This window comes from Chlamydotis macqueenii, chromosome 13 (assembly GCF_036417535.1).
Source record: "Chlamydotis macqueenii isolate bChlMac1 chromosome 13, bChlMac1.mat, whole genome shotgun sequence".
In the NCBI taxonomy this organism is placed as follows: Eukaryota; Metazoa; Chordata; class Aves; order Otidiformes; family Otididae; genus Chlamydotis; species Chlamydotis macqueenii.
Genome location: NC_141568.1, coordinates 1,173,459 through 1,188,397, shown reverse-complemented (window position 1 = coordinate 1,188,397; position 14,939 = coordinate 1,173,459). Strand labels below are relative to the sequence as shown.

Below are 14,939 nucleotides of genomic sequence, written 5' to 3'. Positions count from 1 at the left end.
CCGTGGGGTAAAGGTCCGGCATTTCGGGCGTTAGTGGGAAGGCCGGGCTGTGTTTGGCGCTGTCGCTGCGGGGAATGAATGTTACGACTGTGCCTGTGGCTCTTAAAACCCCAGAGAAAGGCCACGCAAATGATTAAAAGCTTGGAAAACATGACTTACAGCAAGAGACTTGAGCCCAGTCTGGCTTATCGAAGGGAAGGTTACAAAGCCGTAGGGTGGAGGTGGAATAGAAATGTTACCAAAGGGCTTTTAATCTGAGGACAGTGGTCTAAGCAAGGCCACGGGTCAAGTGCAGAGCAGTTCGAAGCGTGCACGGGTGCTTTTTCATGCCGATCACAAAGTCACGAGCCACGAATGCAGTTAGTGAGGCCTAGAGCGGATCTCTGTCAGTGGAACGGTTCAACGGCGGAAGGCGTTGGCCAAAGCATTGCCTGACTGCGCCGGGCCGGCTTGGGGAAGGCTCGGGCCCTCTCGGAAGTCAGCGGTTTTGTTCCAGGAGCCTGGGGTCAGCCCCAGGACAGGGGCTGCTGTCGGTGCGCGCTGCGATGCTGGAAACGCCTGTTTTCTCCACAGGCGTTGCTTTTACCTGCGTTTTGGCACGCGTACTTCTCTTTTGGAACAGTTTTCCTGGCGCGCTCCACATTCAGTAGCGTTTTGGTAACTCTAGGTCACTTTTTGCTGCCATCAGCTCTTGCCCTGCTGCTGTTTCCCATTGGGAAACCTCCCCATTAATCCCCACGCATTACGTAGCCTTTCCGTAGGCTCCCTCAAAGTCCTCGAGGTGCCGGAGTCGCATTTACATCGAAGTCTTCCCGCTTCTCCGTTACCTACAAGCTTAGAACAGCGCCTGCCAGCACGGGTATTGGTTTTACTGGTCTGTCGTCCTGCAGGTCCTCCCCGCAGCTCTCCGTCCACCGGAGCTGGGCTGGTTCGGAGGGCGGCAGGTACGACGGACGCGGGCTGGCCCGAGCCCCGTGCTCTCCCGGCGCTGAGCTCCCCTGCCCGGGGCTTCCCCCGGCGAGGTGGTGAGGCCGGCCCACCTCTTCTCCTTCCTTTCCGCCTTTCTTCTTCTGAATCGCGGAATGCTGGGTGCCACAGGTGTGGAACTGCCCGGTCAACAAAGGAGGCGTTAACAAAGCTTGTTGATGCGTTTTATTTGAGGATTAAAAAAGACAATTCCAAATCTTTGTCCTCACGCTGAATTTCTCGCACCGCAAATGTTTGTGCCAGGTCCCTGCACAATGCGGGCCCTGTCTCACCGAGAAAACTCTGGGTGAAGCGAAAACTCTGGGTGAAACGAAAACTGGGGGCGCGTGCTGTGCTTCCTTCAGGGGCTGCGGGGAAGGAGCCGAGTGAAGAGCGGGGAACACGAGTGCGGAGGCAGCTTCCACGGTTCACGGAGCTCATTTTTAGTTGACGCTAAGGAAATGGCGAGCGGGGGCAGCCGCAGGGTTTGTCTTCCCGTCCGTGGGGGAAAAAAATCTTTCAGGCAGCGTCGGTGAAAGCTGAGCCCGTGCCAAAGAGGATCAGCAGGGCGCTGTGACCGAGCAATCGTTGTTCCTGCCGTGTGGCGGGAGAGCAGCGGTTTCTGGGTGAGCCCCGTGCAAGCGATGCAGCTCATTTTTGGGGGGTGGATGGGGTTTTCCACTGAATTCAGTCCGTAGGGATCTCAATGCGGATTGTTGTTAAGCTTGCTGTTATTAAGCATTGTGCAATCATTTTCCTTCTGCCTACGATCGCTTATTTGTAACGAAGATCGCTGGGGCCAGCCGATGTCTTTACACTGCCAAGCGCTGCCTCGCTTTTCCAGTTTTGGGAACGTCTGCTCCCAGTTCAGCGGCTGCCGATGCTCTACAACATTTCCCACCAATTACAGCGGGACCTCAATAACGGCAGCAGGGGAGCTGTGAGGGCTCCCAGTAATCCAGGATCCATTCCAGCTCCTCCGAGGAAGCGCGATGAGCAAGCGGCAGAGAGCCTCTGGAAGCAGGTTCTGTCAGACAGGACGCCATGAGGCGCGTGGCGGTGGCGGCCGTGCCGTCGCTCGCCGTCTGCGTGAGCGCTGACAGCGGAGCGTCGCCTCGGGTCACCAGAAGCTCGGCCGCGCTCCGGCAGCGCACGGCTGCACTGCCTTCACCGCGCGAAGAGCGTGCGGGAGGGCTCTTCGGTGGAAAGATGAAACGGAGAGCGTGAAATACATCCCATATTTACACGTACGCTTAAAAAAGAATTTAACATCCCACTCCCACAGCTGCCAGCAGAATCTGGCTCTTCAAATTCTGCCTGCTTGTGGCTCTCAGTGGTTGTGGGAGCCTCAGGGAAGCGGTACCAGGTCGGATCGTCCCTGGAGGGAGGAGGAGGGCCAAGCAGCAGCCGCTGACTCGATGAGAGGGCGAGGAGAAGTCATGGGGAACAGTCTGCTGTGGACTGGATTTTAGCAGGAATGTAGGGAAAAAGGCCGTTAACTGGGTTGGAAGTGGAGGTTTGGGGGCCGGGGGGCACTTTGTACCTGGTACAAAACCCCCTGAGCATCCCCCGCGAGGGTCCTGGGGATCCCGACCGTTCTGCGGCGGAGGGAGCCGATGCTGCGGCCAGAGGACAGGGCACCCTGGTGTGCTTGTAGGAAAGGAAAGAACGACGCGCAGTAGGACGGAAAGTTGTGAATTATTTTCTTGGCAAGCATCGTTCTTTATTTATCTTTCATCAAGAGGAGTTGGATCCAAAATCCACACAAATAAAGACCTCCGAACCACTTATAAATCTGCTTCCAAGTACTGCGGGGTCAACACCGAGCAGGGTCTGGCTTCTCCAAGCATTCAGGAGAATTTGCAGGGTGTCCGAGACAGAGATGATAAAAATTAGGGGAGTCCAACTGCTCTGGTGCCTCTCGTGAATCGCCCGTCTCAGCCTTGGCTCCGCATGCGGCTGTCCATCGCCCGCCGCTGGCGAAGGGAACGCTGAGATGGCTCAGGGAGAGGGAGGAAGGCCACCACACAACGATCGGCGCGTTGGTCTGGCTGCACCGTCCCGTCCTGACGTCTGATGAAGCCAGCTGCTTACACTTCCACTGCTCCCAGTCAGTCAGTCTCCAGTTGGCATTGTGTTTCTGTGTTTTTACATGAAAGAGTGTTTTTTATGCTTCCTTGAGAGAAGCATCAGCTGGAGAAGCAAGTCCTTTGAAACACCCCAACGCCGTGTTTGGCCCAGCTCTGTCCTCCCAACCCTGGCCCCAGCTTCCACTTATGGCCCAGGTTCCGATTCCCCACGCAGCCGCCTCCCGCCGCCGCCCCAGCTGGAGCTGATCCTCCGTGACCATGACCACACACGAAACGTCCCGGACAGAGGTCTCCCTTCCACCCTGGAACGCCTGCTTCCCCGTCGGCGTGGGAGGTACCCTGCCCGCCACATCCTCCCAGGCTGCCGAATGGACACCCTGCACCTACGGCTACGGACGCCTCGCCAGTTCCAGGTGTGTTCCTCCGCTGCCGTTTCCAGCCAACGGGGCAAGAATTTCTCATGGGATCTCGCCGGTGTTTAAGCTCGTGGCCTGCGTCACCTCGCCACAGCGGTCTGGGATCAGCCCGTCACCTGCGCGTGGCGTGCCCGGCCCGGCCCGTGTCGCTGGGCGTTGGCGCTGCCCCACCTCCTGTGTTAGCCTCTCCTGCCGTGCAGGGATTCAGGAAATTGTTTTTCTTTTTCCTTATTCTGCACAGTGTGGGGCGTGAACCCACTGACCAAAGCCTCTGAAACGTCCTTTTGGAAATATTTCACGAAACATGAGGAAAAAGCCCCATATATTGAGTATTCTCAATAATACCCCGTGTGCGGTGTTGGGCTGGCTTAAATATCAAACAATTGCAGTTTAAAGAGGAAAAAAGTTACTGAGATACTTTCTGCAGTTAAATAAAAACACAGCAGCTGTAAAAACGCCTTCTAACAGCGCCGACGACACAGCTGCCATAATGTTATCCCAGCCGGGGTACCCGGTTTTGCCTACGGATCTCAGTATTTACGGGATGGGGAAGCGCGGGACAGAGCTGGGATGGGGTGTGCGCGGCCGGCGGCGAGGCCGAGCGGAGCCCAGGGGCAGGCGGCCGCGCGGGGCTCACCGAAAGCCGGCGCCTCCTGACGCAGCCGACCTGTGTTACGCAGCACGGCTGCCGCTCTCGGAGGCGGCGATGGGGACGCTGCGCTGGCCGCGTTCCTGGGATGGACTGGGAAGACCCATTTCTTGAAAGGCTTTTAAATGCCCCCCTTTTCTCTTTTTAAGACCCTTACGGGCCAGGCAAATCTCCAGGAAACCAGCAAATCTTGCACACCAGCTCCCAGCGCTGAGAACGGACCGTCGCCAGCCCCGGCCCCGCCGCCTGGGATCCCCACCGTCCCGCTCCCCGCTGCAGCGCCGGGCCAGAGAGGAGCTGGTGCCTCACGCCGCGCCGCAATCCCGACGGCCCCGGGCCTCCATCACGAGGACGAAGCGAACGCCAGCGTCACATGCTCCGCGTTGTCTCTCCTCCAGGGACACCGCTAACAGAAATGACGATAAAACAAGTTTCCTGCCAACCTCGGCAGCTCTAATGAGCCAGGAAGCAGTAATCTGGGAATAGGGGAACTGTTGACAGAGCCTAATTATTTTCTGACGGTCTTTTTGACACAGTTAGAAAATAAAACACCTACGTAGGCTTTGCAATTGCAGTATTACGCATGCACCTGCTAATTTATCCTCACCATCCCGGTTTAGACTCCCTCCCCCTCACGCCTGCTGCTACCCAACTGCTTATGCAGGGAGAGGAACTTCGTTAGAAAAGGAGAAAATACCTTAATTACACAGAACACCTAACTTAATGGGCAGTCTCCGGTTGCAGTGTCCGGCGGTTACCTGGCCAGGATTTCATTGCATTTATCCCATACATCGTAATTGCAAAACCGAGCCGCGTGCAGAGCGCGTTGCCGCATTTCGCAGACGCGCGAGCGGGAACGGACTCCTTGAGGCGCCGTCTCGGCCCCGGCCCCACGATGCTGCTCCTCGCGTCACTCAGATCCCTGACAGAGCCGGCCGAGCGGCGGCCGCCAGCGCGCGTCCCAGGGAAAACACGTGAAAAAGAGCAGGCGAGGACGGGGACCCTGCCCCAGAGCCCGTCTCAGGTTTTGGGGATCAGCAGTTCCCCGATCCCAGGACTCCAAAGGCAAGATCCCAGGCGGAGGGCGTCTTCTTCTAAACCTCTGCTGCGGTGACCGGAACCCCTGAGAGCAGCTCCTTCCGCAGCAGCTCCCAGTGACGCTGGGGTACAGCGACAGCCCCAGGCACCGCTGTGGCGACGGGTGCCGGAGCTGTGGCCATCACTGGGCTGCTCCTGCCCCGCCGCCGGCCTCTGCGCTCGCTGCAGCGGCTTCCGCGCCCACCTGGACGTTTTGCTGAGGGGCTTCCGTGCTTCCAGTTCTTGGAAAACCAGTGGAGCCAGCGCAAATGGCAACGTGCTTTCCATTTTAGCTTTAGTTGGTCAGATCAAGGAGAAGCCCGGGACTCGGCCCAGGAGGCCGTGCCATTTTCAAACCACGCGGAAGAGCCGCGCCGGCATCTCCCGGCAGAGCTCGTTCACACGCTGCTGTCTCAGGACCGGTCACGCCGAATTCGGCAGTGGCCTCTGAAAGTCGGCAACCCGTCCTTGCGTGTCCCCGCTCCCCAGGGCACGCGGCGCTGCCTTGGCAGGCGACACCGCCGCTTCTTAAGGGAAGGGCGCAGAGAGCCTTGCTGGGCAAATCCCGGTGCACCCGAGCACGGGTTGGGTGTGAACCTGGAAGGGGCGCGTACGTGGGCGCAGGAGTGCGGTCAGACTGGTGATGCCGCTGGGCACGAGGCTGCCGCACGGTGACCGAGGGACAGCGTGCGAGGAAACCCTCCCGTGCCCGCCGTCACGGTCGGCGGGGGACGGCGAGTTTCTGGAAGCGGCCCAGTGTTTTTGGAGCGCGATTTCAGCAGGGCCCGAGAGCAGACTGGCACAGGAGCCAGCTGTGGAAGGGACAGGTGCCAACCTTTTGGTGAGACAGTCCCAGCGCGGAAACCGGACCCTCTGCCGAGCCCGAGGTATGCGTCAGCTGTTCGCGTCTCCTTCCTCCTCCATTTTTCAAAGCTTAAGCACTCGCCCGGCACCTCCATTCACTCGCCTGGCAAACCCTCGTGCTTTCCCATCCCTTCCCCATTTCCACAGCAGATTTTTGTCACCTTGGAGAAGTCATTTTAAATCGATGCAGGCGACCTTTCCTTACCTCCTCCCCCTTCTTACATCTTCTGAGCCAGGGAAACGGCTCCCAAACTCCTTCAGCTCGACTTTTCAGCAGTTGTGCTCTCCAGATTACGCAGATCTGGGGTACCTGTTTTCAGAAGGTGTATGCCACCTTTGTTGCACCTGATTAAAATGCACCAGGGACGCTCTTTCCACACGTTTTGTTAGCTTAGAAGTACCTGCTGCTTTATTCGGGACAACCTAAACCGGAGTTCGCTCAGACGCGCCCCCTGCATCGCGCGCTTCGACGGCAGGGCGCCGAGGGCACCCGACCCCTGGCAGGCCGCAGCGCAACGGCTGCTGCCCCCGAACCGCGGCCGGGCCCCGTGCGCGCCGCCCGCCTCTTCCCGCGGCAGGGGCCGCCGCCGCGGCCGGCTGGGACGCGGCCCCTTCCCTCCGGGGAGAGCCCCCCCCCGCAGCGAACAGGGCCCGGCGGCGCCTTCCCCTCCGGCCTCTGGGGCCTCCCGGGCGGCCGCCCCTCGCCTCACCGGCACAGGCCCCGGCCGGCGCCCGCCGCCGCCCCCGAGCCCCCCGCCGCCCCCCCGCCCCGTTCTAGACGCTTCCGCGCCCCCCGCCACCGCGGCGGCTCTTCCGCCCGGCGGACCCTCCGCCCCCCGCCGCGCCCCTCCCTCTCCCGCATGCGCGCTGCGGCTCCGGCGGCGGCGGCCGGGGGAGCGCGGCCGCGGAGCCCTCTGCGCATGCGCGCAGGGCCGGGCCGGCAGGCTGTTCCGTCGCCGCGTCTCCCCGCCCGCCGCGGCGCATGCGCGGGCCGGCGTCCCTTGTCCGAGCCCCCCCTCCCGGGCGGCCGCGCAGGCGCAGAGCGGCAGCGGAGGGGGCGGTCGGGCGCGTTCCGTTGGCAGCAGCCGGTTCCTGTCAGGGTGGCGGTGCCCGGTCCCGGCGGCGAGCGGAGCCCCCGTGCCCCCGGCCCAGCCCGACGTGCGGAGCGCCGCGCTCTCGCCTGCCGGTGTCTCCCCTCCCCACGCCGGAGCGGCGGAGGCAGCAGCGCCCCCCTCCCGGCCCGGCCCCACGCTCCTCCCGCCGCCCCCCTCGCCCCCGCCGGACCACGGAGCTGCGATGCCCTCGGACTTCATCCCTGCTCAGCGCCGACCTTGACCTCGAGTCCCCCGGGCCCCTCTGCTCCAGGGGTGAGTGTGGCACCGGGCCGGGAAGGCGGGGCCGCGGCAGGGGCGGGGGGGGGGGGGGGGGCGTCGTGCCCGCGCCGTTAACCGCCGCTAACGGCCGGCCCCGGGCCCGCGCCTCGGGCCGCGCTCCCCCCCCCACCCCGCTTTCCGCCTCCGGGGGCCGGCGGGGAGCTTCTCCCGCCCCGAGCCCCCCCCCGCCCCGCCGGGATGCTCGGCTGCCGTGAGGGGCCCCGCGGTCCGCGCTGGGGCCGGGCCCGGCTCCCCCGGCCGCATTCCTGGCCCGGCCGCCGCGGCCTCAAGAATGTGTCCCGACAGGTTCCTGCGCTCGGGGCCCCCGCGGGAGCGGCAGGGCGGCGGGGGGCTGCGCGGCTCCTGCCCGCCCTCCCTCGGTACCGGTGCCGGGAGCGTGGCCGCGGCCCCGGTTGGCGGCGGATCCGCGGGGATGCGGGCCGAGCCCCGGCGCTGCCCGGGGAGGGCGGGCGCTTCGGCCTGGAGCTGGGATGGCGAAGTAACGGGGAGTACGGGCGGGTCGGGATGCGCTGAGAGCCGCCGGCGAAGCGTCCCGGGAAGGGGTGCCGGTGCAGAGGCCGTGAAGGTTCTGGGCTGGCCCGGAAACCGGCAGGGAGCCCGGGGAGCGGAGGGCTGGGTCACGGTACCGGGGAGCTCGGAGCGTCTCCGGCGGGGAGCGGGGGCTCAGCCGGCGTCGGTGGGAAGTGAAAACCCAGAGAGAGCCTGGAGAAAGTGGGAAGGAAACGAACTGAACGCCCGTTTTCCTAATACCCGAGTTTTGATTTTGCCAAGCGCACGGGAGCACGGCTGTGTACGTTAGGAGAAACGCTACGTGCTAGACGAGCTCTTCGCTCGTTTTCTCTTCTTCACAAGAGCTGGAAGTCGGTGCTAGCAGTTTCTGAACACATCTGTCCGCAGCGCAGCAGCGAGGGGAGCAATTTTGGGAGCGCATGACAAGAGGAAGGGCTTTTATTACCCTGAAGTGAAGGCAGCTAATCAGAGTTGGGTATTACTACAGGAAGGACTGAACTTTGAAAGAATTTTTGGAACTAGTTGTAATATTGAGTCTGAGTTGTGTGTCGTTAGTGCTGAGGCTAAAAGAAATAAAAAGACTTTAATCAAAGCACATCTTTAAAGCTCTCAAACTACCCTGAGTCATTGTCTCACTGTTAGAGATCTTAAAATTATCACCAGTGTATAATAGTTTGTAATTTTTTAAAGGTGTTGCTGCAGGGGTTTAAGGCTCTCCTGGCACCTGAAGTGCATATGTTCCCTTTGGTTTCAGTCCTAGCAAGGCAAATGGAAGGGAAAGAGCACTTTGAAACGGGGCAGTTCTACAAGTGATAAAACCCCATCCAAATTCAGTTTCTTGTGGTGGCAACTTGAAAAGCATGCACTGTTAAAATAATTTGTAAAACATTTAAAGTAAAAAGTTTCCATGGAAGTTGCAAAATTTCTTGAAGGAGTCAATTGAGCAGAACTTGTGAACTCACCAGTCCCACTGTGAATTATCTTTTTTTTTTTGTGTGTGTATATTCAATGGAACGGTTGAGTGTCTGTTTCAGGTAGGATCTCACCGTGATTAACCAAGACTGTGCTTCTCCTTCCGGTGCACTGATGCAGGTTCAGAGCTAGAAGGGTCCCGGCAGGGATGCCTGGTGCCTACGAGTGGCCACGGTGAGCTGCTTATCCAAACAAAAGGGTATGCGATCGAGGTGTGTAAGGAGGTTAAAGCAAGGTTTGCTTTTGATATTTTGCTCTAATAAAAGATGAAGGAGGTGCTGGGTTGAAATGCAGTTGAATTTAAAGTAAAATTTGGAACAAATGAATACACTTTTAGGGAATGAGTAGATAAGTGATCCTCTTTGCTGTGAGGCGCATTGGTGCGGTTTGTAGCTGGGTTTAGGGAAAGGTGTTGGTGGTTATCTGCTTAACGGGAACACACTTCAGTGCACGCTTTTTTTTTTTTTTTCCTAGATAGATACGGATAAACTTATCCTGTGAAGAAATGCTCTGGATCAGAGTATGAATACTGCTGATGAGATAAAGGGAAAGGTCTGAACGCAGGGAGCAAGCCACAAGTATGCATTTGTGATGAGGGTGTGTTAGGAGCGTGTAGTTTCTCATAACTGCTCTCCTTTCAGCAATACAGCTATCCCGCAGTTTGGAATGCAGCTCGCAGATTGAACTGGGGCCAGTAACTTTTCCTCTGAACTGCATTCCTGTGCGCGCGTCGGGATGGTTGTGGTTTAACGATACCGGTCTGTTACGTTTGTCGGCGATGGTTACTGCGGTGCTTTGGAAATACAAAGATTATGAAAGTGAAAGAAGCTGTGTAACAGAGATTTTTCTAACATACAAACTTTAGTTTATTGGAATTAAAGTAGAAAAGTGTTGGTGTACTGATTGAAATGTACTAGCCTGCTCTTAAAAGTGAAGTTATGCTTGAAAACCCGGTGAACCCAGACGTAGCTTACGCCAGTGCAATTTTTTTGTGTTATAGTTTGTGCCGTTCCCTGGACAAAGTGATGTCATCAGCCTGTTTCCACGCTGCGTGTTAAAATTTTGGCTTGCGGGGCCATTTTGGTTAAGATTTTTGTTTCCATGTTCCTTTGAAAATGTTAAGCAAAACTTCTGAAAGCACACGAAGCTACGGTGAAGTGGCAATACAAAGAGAGTCGTTGATTTAAAATTTACTCTGATAATTCATTTGACTTATTTCTGTTCATTTATGCGTAGCTTGGGAAAGGCAGTATTTTTCTTTGAGTATCTAAATAATTTATCTTCCAGTTTTCACACTTGTAGGTGTGGTTTGGGGGCAGTTCCAGCCAGTATGAATTCCCACTTGCTGAGTTAAAACAGTCTTGTCCCCGGTCTTTTCCTCGCTGCTCTGCTCGTGCCACACTTACTGGCCATGCAGTGAACTGAACTGGGGAGCTGATCGTATTCAAAATAACTTGACTTTTCCCTTCTCGCCCTGCCCCCCAACAATAAAAAAAGGAAAAGGGGAGGGGGAATGTTGATTTTTAACTAGGTGAGTATCCCGGTCGTGTTTGCTGTGGCTCTTCGTGAATGGCTTGTGCTGACTCAAGGAAAGGACATGTGAAAACTAGCAGTGAGGAAGGGTGGGACGATTTCTTTCAGCAGCAGTGCCAGCTTATATTGGCTTAAAATGACAGTGAAACTGTGCTTAAGTTGCAGGCCTGGAATCTGGCTGGTTATGCGTGTTAAAAAGAAAAGAGATGTGAAGTGTTGATTCCAAGGCCCGTTGCTGAAGCTCATCCCCGTGGCTCCTGAGGAACTGACGTGTGCTAAGGACTAACACCCACCTCTTTCTGTATAGTCAGTATTAAAAAAGGAATATGCCTTGGAACCATTGTGGAAGGATGGTATCTCCTCATAAGAAGATAAGAGATGTACCAAAATGGGTACATTTTTTAAGGCTGAAAATGTTTAGAATGTCATAGGTTTAATTCCCATCTTTATGTAACGTACTGTCCTTTTTGAAATAAAACAACCCAAATGTGCATACAGATCAGTAATGTAGTAGAAAAATCGCTGGAGCATACAAGCGAAAACCTTGAGGCTAGCTGTTCTGCGGTGGAATATCATACGCAGCGTTCAAATACAGCAAAGTTAGCCGTTCGCTGTACACAGGCAGAGGTGAGATCTGTGATCAAAGCAGTTCATCAAATGTCAGCTACTAAATCTGAACTGATTAAATGTGCGATTAATTTAACTAGTATGTTCATTTTGCACAATTACAGAGTAAAGTGTGTACTAATGGAGTTTCATTTTTGTAGGGCAGCAAGTAGAATCGGAACTTTCTGTTCATCTTCCCCCCGCCCCCCGATTTTGGTTTATGCAGTTGAGTAATGGTAAAACTGTGAGACTTCTGGAACCTGGAAGCGACAAGAAAGATGGTAGTAGGCTCCTAAATAGCTCTTTTGCCCTAAAAATGTCATCTAGTCAAAACTCAATTTTCCTCCATGCTTAAATGTTAAATGACGGTAATCTGCTTGTGTTTGCTGAGAATTGTTGATGCAACACGTGGGTTTGGGTGATTTTTTTGTTTGTTTGTTTTTTCTTCCCCTACTAGATTTTTTTTCTCTCCATGATCCAAGGGATAACTCTGTTAAGACAGTGCCTGAATTACCAAAGAGGGATGGAACAGATGCTTTATAAAAGTAGTCTTAGTTTTGAACTTTTGAACCAATACTAGCAGGTTTTTAGGAACAGAAATAATACTTAGCTGCTTTTTAGAAGAATACTTACTACTTTTTGTAGCTTATAGAAGGTGCCATGCTGGACAAACAGCGCTGAGCATTACTTGACGGACGGACTGCATCCATCCGCCTGCTGCAACTCTTCCAGCTGCCCTCGGGACATTGACTTAAGCCAACTGACATGGATTCTACCAAAGTTCCTTAAATTCTGTGGCAGCCTTGTAAATATCCATTTCTACTTCAAACCAGTTCATTTGCCTTAACAACAGAACGGCCACAGAAAGCAGTGCTCCTTACATCGTGCCTTCTGTTGCTTTTTTTTTCCCCAGTTCATCGTATTTTTCATTAATGTGAGGTTATGCCACTCCACATCCCTTATGCTTTGTTTTGTTCTGGAAAGTTCTTTGTGCAGTTTGACGCTTGCTCTAATAGACACCTGAACATTTTTAGAATATGAGAATATCAGGAGTCATGAGTACTCGTGCTTCAGTTAGCTCAGGACCTGCATATTTGAAATGACATCACAAGTGCTTGTGAGTGGGGTCTATAGGATACTGCTGTTTGGTATAGTCAAGAAGTAAACTTTTATCATACATTCCCTAGACTGTAGATAAGATTTTTCAATTTTTATAAAGTATCTGATCTTTATTTATACGTTTCTGACGGCATAGTTACCTTTTGGGGTCTGTTGACTAAAAATGATTGTCAGCCTGGAGCCTTGATCTGATTGCTTAGATTTATGTGGAAGTATACTTTTGAGTTGGAGAAAATGAAAGAGGCAATGCCTGAACTAATTTTGAAGTTTAGATGTGCTGGTAAACCCGAACAGGAATTGATGAGAGGCCAAAGTGCAGGTGAAGTGAGGTATGTGGTCGTGTCTCTGCAGTTTATCACGTCTGTTATCTTCTCTGTGTTTATGCAAAAAGTAAAGTGATGATGCTGAATATTCAGGCAAGTTTTGGCTTTCTCATCAGCAAGTACAGCGATTATTTTAAGAACTGACTGAAATGAACTCTCGAATCTAACTTTGAACTGTGTTGTAACACAGTAATGGGCAAGTAGTAGAATATTAAGTGACCACTGTTTCCAAAAGCATGCAGTGCTGTAGCAGTGTTTGAAATGTAAATGCTCAGCAGCGGTTGTGTTAGGTTGTTAACTCTGTAGTTCTGAGTCATCTGTATGGTGAGCATCACTGTGCCAGACTAGGAGGAATGTCTTCACTTATTTACATAAATATGCTGTGAAGAATCGTTCTTCGGTTCCTCTTGATTCCTTGTCCCTCCGGCAGTTGGAAAGATTTTACAGTTGCTTTGTAAATAATTAGAAAGAATTTTGGGTCCCCTTGCAGAGTTTATAGAATGAATGCAATATGCCAAAGTAATGCAAAGTTTTGATCTTGAAAGCAGATTTGGGTCGTGGTGGAGTTCCGGCTGTTTGGCGAACAGAACACGATGGACAGCAGTTCCTATTAATGCCTAGGTGAGGTGAAGCCTGTAGGAAAGAAAGAGATTTAAAGACAGTAATGAAAAGTTTTCAAATGCTGGAGTTCCATTCCCGTTCAGAAAAACTGACATTCAAGCCAGTTATTTCAGCCTCTCATTGTCTAGAGGGCTCATTATTATTTTTATTTTATGGATTCACTCAGCAGAAGAATCTGTAAGTTTTGATAGTAGCACTACAGAGTGACTGGGAAACAGCAAGCTGCAGAGTTCAGTAGCTTCTGTTAGCGATGATGGTTTCTGTTGTCTTGTGCGTAGGGGAACATGACCTGCTAATGTGACTATGAACTGTCAGCGGTCACAGGCTGCTTTGTAAAGTGGGGCAGGAAGATGCGAGTTGTGACAATCTGCCACTGTTGAAATGACATTCCACTTCCCTCGGCGCTGGCGGCAGCGGCGGCTCTGGAGCTCACGCCAAGCGGCACTGCACGTCTGTACGTGCTGCGAGTCCCACTGACAGCGCGTTTCACAACTCGGGTACGTCTGCCTTTGCGCGAGGTGCCTCTGGATGTGTGTGTATATGGTTAACCTTTTAGCACCTAACAGCAGTACCTAGAATCTTACTCACTTCTTTTTTGGCTCTTGATTAGTTTTTGGATTCAGCAAGAAATTCCACAGTCTGATTGTATACTTGGTGAAGAAATACTTCTTGTCTTCTACCTCAGGTTTACTCTCTCTTCAGTTTAATACCAGGAAAGAGATCTCCTCGTTTGAAATATTTGAATATGTTCTTGTTTCTTGAGGAGGGAAAAGGTGGCCTAGCTTGGAATACGTATTCCTGTTAAAGCAGACTTACTGAGGAACTTAGAGTTACGGTTCCTAATAGTCTTCGTTTTGTCTTGTGAGTAAATGTTACAGACTCCAGGAATCTGATTGATTTAGGTTAAACTTGTGAAAACAGTCGATGTCCCAGTTGTGCAGGCAGTGGGAGAGAGCAGGGTGAGTACTTGTGGAGGCGGTGCCAGCTTTCAGTCATGCAGTGGTTGAGGTTGGCAGGGACCTCCTGAGATCATCTAATCCAGATCCCCGGCTCAAGCTGTGCCAGCTAGAGCACTTTGCCTGGAACCGCGTCCGGTTGGGCTCCATGGCTTCATGGATGGAGACTCCACCACCTTTCTGGCCAGCCTGTGCCAGTGTTTGGCTACCTTTGTGGTTAAGATAATTAAGATGGAATTTAATGGATTTTAATTGGTGCCCGTTGCCTCTTGTGTTGCTGGGCTCTGCTGAGAGGAGCCTCTCATTCCCTGCCATCTGGATAAGATCCTCCTCAGCCTTCTGTTCTCCAGATGGAACAGTCCTAGCTCTTTCAGCCTCTCCTTGTGTGAAAGGTGCTCCAGGCCCTTTGTCTTCGTGGCGCTAAATGCATGGCAGCGTGTGAGTTCTGAACAGCCTTTGCTATTGTTCGGGCGTTTGTGAGTTCCCACTTCGGGTATTCTCATTGCTGCGTTGCAGTCATTTTCTTACTGGGGCACTAATTCAGATTTTTCCTTTTGAATACAGCTGTTTATTTTCCTGAAATGTGTGGGAAATGTACCGTAAGATTTTGTATTCTGTTGTCAGTTGTGCTGAGGATATCTACCAGGTTCAAAGCCTATTGGGAGATGCTCCCTTAAAAACGGGGGTTACACTTGTTGATGGAGAGCGTGTTCCTCTGAAAGCGACTTTCCGGGCGTTCCTGGAGTTCTTGTGCTCCAGGCACGCTCAGCAGTTTTAAACTCCTCTCTGATAGAGAAAGAACTTCCATCATCTCTTGTCTGTAAATGTATCTGTGCGACTGTG

At 53.7% G+C, this 14,939-nt stretch overlaps 1 protein-coding gene across 2 annotated transcripts in view; it reads left to right on the top strand.

Annotated features, from left to right (window-relative positions):
* Positions 1–7,124: 7,124 nt before the first annotated feature.
* The window catches only part of NFAT5 (nuclear factor of activated T cells 5), a 68,555-nt gene continuing 60,740 nt past the window's right edge, over positions 7,125–14,939 (top strand). Inside the window, exon 1 of one of the 2 annotated variants that reach the window (XM_086758472.1) lies at positions 7,125–7,429. The gene's annotated coding sequence lies outside the window, so the exon portion shown is untranslated. The remainder of the gene's footprint in view (positions 7,430–14,939) is intronic. The other variant, XM_086758473.1, reaches the window with a different exon arrangement.